Source organism: Priapulus caudatus, unplaced genomic scaffold (assembly GCF_000485595.1).
Source record: "Priapulus caudatus unplaced genomic scaffold, Priapulus_caudatus-5.0.1 Scaffold1152, whole genome shotgun sequence".
Classification (NCBI taxonomy): domain Eukaryota; kingdom Metazoa; phylum Priapulida; class Priapulimorpha; order Priapulimorphida; family Priapulidae; genus Priapulus; species Priapulus caudatus.
This window is the reverse complement of record NW_014578213.1, coordinates 51814-56569: the sequence shown is the minus strand read 5'-3', so window position 1 is coordinate 56569 and position 4756 is coordinate 51814. Positions and strand designations below refer to the sequence as shown.

The 4756-nt window shown below is 42.6% G+C and overlaps 1 protein-coding gene across 1 annotated transcript in view; it reads right to left on the bottom strand.

Annotated features, from left to right (window-relative positions):
• The window catches only part of LOC106815588 (gamma-secretase subunit PEN-2-like), an 8336-nt gene extending 3580 nt beyond the window's left edge, over nucleotides 1-4756 (bottom strand). Inside the window, exon 1 of the mRNA XM_014820066.1 lies at nucleotides 4540-4756. The gene's annotated coding sequence lies outside the window, so the exon portion shown is untranslated. The remainder of the gene's footprint in view (nucleotides 1-4539) is intronic.

Genomic DNA, 4756 nt, shown 5'->3' with positions numbered 1-4756 from the left:
GCCACGCCTTCACTTATAAGGTAAAGCTTATTGAAGTTTGGTTTACTAAAGTAAAAGTGGATCATGCAGCCCCATTGGACTTGGATGCCCAATAAGTTCACAGGTAACGTCAAGGCAAAGCAAATACAATGCCATAAAAAATATCCACATGTATTGATTCAGCCGCACTCACATGACTCTGATGCTTGCTTCTGTGATGCAAAAAAAAGGAAAGTCTTTTCCTGAAGGGAGCCTTCAGTTACAAAAAAGCCAAAAAAGCTGTTGATCGGGGACACCCAGGGGCCACAAAAGATGGACAGCAGGCGCCAGCCAACCACCTGAAAACAGATTGTAATTAATTATCAGTATATCCAGCTTATGCATCATTTTCATACAATTGAATTCGATCGATGAAGTTCTAGCGGTTGATGTGTATTTCCACGAATAGTCTTTGATACCTATCCAATAACTTATCGGACATAACATCAAAGCTTGTCGCGATCAATTTTTAACCTGGCGGTCGTAAGTCGCCTGGTAAAGACTGAAATAAAAAGCAAATGGCCGATTAATGGGGCGGCCAGGATAATTAAATATTAAAGTGGATATATCTTTTCTATAATAATCATTATCATAGACTATGAAATCTGCAAATCTGTGCTATTGGCAATATCATTAGTCAGGAGTCAAGATAGATAATACGGGATCCTAAATAATCTATAATCCGCTAAGCTCTAAGTCATGCCTAACGCTAATATATACAATCTAATATCTAGGAACCCTAAGTATCTAACGCTAATAATATCTAAATCGCTAATCTCTAAAGATCGCTATATATAGGATGCGCTATATTATCCCTTTACTCCTGATAGTTATATAACTCACTCACTATTGCCGGAAGTGGAGGCGGGGAGATTTGAGATTTCAAGTAACCTGTATTGGGAGGTGGCATGATGCCAGGACCTAAAGCTCCCACCTGTAGATAGCCCGTTGGCGGTGGCCCGACCGTGACACTAGCCTACTCGATGGCCAATAGTGCCAGGGAAGCCAGCATTGGAATCATTGCAGCACTCCCCGGCCCTGCTAAGCCTAAGTTCATAGCCTCATTAGCCCGCCCAGTACTATTTCTTCGTGGCCAACAGGCCTTTAGGATTAACACTCCGGTGGCATTGACGGAGGATAACACTCCTCTGTCAGTTTATGCAGCCCGTGCGACATTTATTATCTTGTTAATTATTTGCTAAAAATAGTGAAAGATAATCCTTTTTTAGCCCAACTATTTCTACTCTGCTAACATTGAAGCCCATCTCCTAAAGGCTTTATGCTAAATGACAAGGTAAATTAGAAGCAGTTCTGATTATTGTTTAGTATGAGGGCCACCAACTCTGGTGAAGCATATTTCTAATATGGGGAGAAGCAGGGTGAGGGTGTTGTGCAAAGGCAGGGACCGAGTTTTAGAAACTCGGTTTAATCTAAGGCTATGGTACGCCCGTCCAGACTCAGACGACGCCGTGTTCATGTCGTAGTGAGGCCTGACAGCCGTTCCACACCTAATAAACCGCAGTAGCTTGAAAACACACTCAAACGGTTAAATTTCGTAATTAAACACAGAAAAAAGGGACAATGCGTATTCCCACATTTGCATATAACGTGTTAACAATGATGCTAGTGTATGCTCACATATGGCCACACTTCTAACTGGTGATTATGCCGGGTCGTATTCCCAGTGATTTATCAGATAATTTGGAAAGGAGTTTCCGTCTTTTGAATGTTGGCAAACTCCACCCTTGCATTAAGTATGGCATGCCGCGCCGAGAACTAATACAAGACATGGCGAGAGTTGCGGGAAAAATCATGCCCCCCATCAGAAGTTCAGCACAGGGTAATGGCCCCCACCTTGTTCAATATTCTGCCCTGAGCACGTAATTACATACTTGGAATTAGCACGCATATGTTCTAAGTAATGGCTGTACAGAGACAGCGGTACGAGGACTCATTCCGAAGTTGAGGAAGGATATTGGGTAATGTTTTGTTAACATCGCTTATGATAGGCTAGAAGGTTTGGACTCGCATAGGAACGTCTGCTTATATGACGTTTCTTGCACGGGGCCAGCGCTAGTGAAGAAAGTGAGGAGGGTACACTTGTGGCTAATGTTAATCGAAGGCCGCAGCATCGCTAAGTTTTTCAATTTCTTAATCGCCATGAAAGTTCTGTTGGAGATTTATTGAAGCAATAATAATAATATACCTAAATAATAATAAAAATTTAAGTATAAAGAAGAATAATTTAATATTGTTTTTATAACAAAAAAAGTTCCTGCAGCATTATTAATATAGCAATATTTTTCATTTTACTATTGCCAATAAGTATTGTTTTTTTCTATTCTAAGACTATTAGTATTATATGAACAAGTATATTTGGTTTTATTAATTTTATAGTATTACTACTATTACTATTAGAGCTGTACTGTAGTGGAGGTCTGTAATAGGTACTCAATCGACTACTCCAGGAGTAGAGATAATATCAGGATCCTATATTATCTTAGCTGCCTGCTACTACTAGTACTGAGTAGGGTACTTTCCAGTCGTGGGTTTTTAGTTTTTTGAAGGGAATGGCTTTTACATGATAAAAACCGCGCTTGTTAAGGACGCTTAACCCAGGTTAAGTAGAACGAGACGATCTACAAAACTAACAAGTCCGGACTGCGGAGCGACACGCGCTGCATCTAAGCGTCTACTCGCGGTGCCCTCTGTGGTGGAGTGGGTGGAATTCCTCAGTAAACCGCTCGTTAGTACCGCCAAATGTGTTCACAACACAGCCGAAAGCAGTGGAATGCAAAGGAAGCACAGGAACGGCATTGCTCAAAAAGGAATTTTCGTTGGGCATCGTTATGAAAGTTGCCAACGAGATGGCGCGTACGTTTTAAGTGTCTTCAGATTAAAGATGGAAGCTCCCATGCGTACGTAGTAGCAAGCAACTAATTTGCAAAAAGACATTTTAATAGGTAAGCACTCATGCCCATTTAGCCTACCGCAAGCCTACGTACTGGCAATAAGAGCAGCTGGCCACCTGTAACACGCAGATTAACGCAGGCAACAAACTGAACAGCAGTAACCACCAGCCACATGCACTGGGCAGTGGCCCAGCTGGCGTGGCATACGTTACATGTAACATACTGACAGTACAGAATGGCCAATAGAATTATACCGATTTAAAGGAGCATAAACGCTTCTTCAACCAAATTTATGCTTTTTGAAATTTCACTGTGCGACACCGAGGCCTCATACATCCAGGCATGTATAGGATTCTACTAGGCAAAACTCGGCAGTCATTTTCTTTCCTAACAGAACAGTAAACAAATCCCATGTTAACCCTCGCTCTTGAGGGTCAAAAGCGGTTACTCTGAGCAGGCTTACTGCTATGTTCGCATGTCAGCAAGAAAGTAGATTTTTCATGTCGCTTTCAATAAAGCCAATAAAAAACGCTAGCTGCAGCGCTGAAATCAAAAAAGTTTTTCAATTGTCCCGTGCAGACGCATGTGCTCAGAAAAATGCTGCTAAATTCTGCCGCTGTGACCCCGAGTTGACCTTTGACCGTGTGACCCTCCAATTTCGGCACACGCTGATGGTAATTTTCATACCATGTGCTATAACACCGACTGACCACACAGCCTAGGGTCGAAGCCGTTTAAGATTTGGTGCTGCAATTCTGCATTTCGCCTCCCTATCCTTAAAGTTAAGGAGGGAAATGTTCCCGTTCTTTTTACATCCTCTGACCTTGTGAACCGCTTTGGACCCCACTCATCGACATCCCAACTAGTTTTGACGATGCCGCCCCGACGTCCCGAAATAATCCGGTACACGCGTACGTCAGCGGTTAAGATTTGTGTGCCAATCTGTTGACGGACGGACGGCCGGACGCACGGACCTGGACTTCGCTGCGACTTCTAGCATAGCTGGCATCCTGACCTCTCGTCAGATGAGCTAATAAATACTCTTATCAAATGAAATATAATTATAAACATTACATTGACTCTTGAGTCCTAGTCTGACATGTTGTAATATGATAATCTCATGAAATTCATGCTGAATGTCTAGACTAGTAAAGATATAAGATACTCGATACTCTGGCTTAATGACTAAGTAATACTTGGGCTGATGGGGTCTATGTCCCCCAGGATACTGCCGGAACGTACCCTGGATACGGTCCGGTATACCGGAATGTACCCTGGCACTAAATACTACAATCTAATATGCCGGACCATACCTCGCCTACTCCACTAACGAGTCTAGGGAGTCGCCTACGCCTACTCCCTAACTCTAACCATATCCCTAACCATATCAGCTAGATACTTACCAGGGTACGTTCCGGTATACCGGACGGTACCCAGGGTACGTTCCGGCAGTACCCTGGGGGACATAGACCCTACGAGCAATACTTGGTACGAGTTTCCTCTGACCAATGACCACACCAAATCCACCAAAATCGTCGGTGAGAGGAAACTCGGAGTAACTCGTCTACTGTCACTCATTCACTGTCATCGCCGGTAATGATTTACTTACCGATTTTTGAATACAGCCTGTAGGTAAGATCCTAGCAATGTTTTCTAACTAACTACATATACTATAATATAGTATAATATTATTAGTAGGCTGTAGCTTGTATACTAATAGTAATAGTAGATCAGCGACTTTCGATTCTTGTTTCGAGTTGTGTATTCGTCATAGATCTATCGTTTCCCATGACGTCACTAGTTTGGCTGCACCAGGCATCAGTATA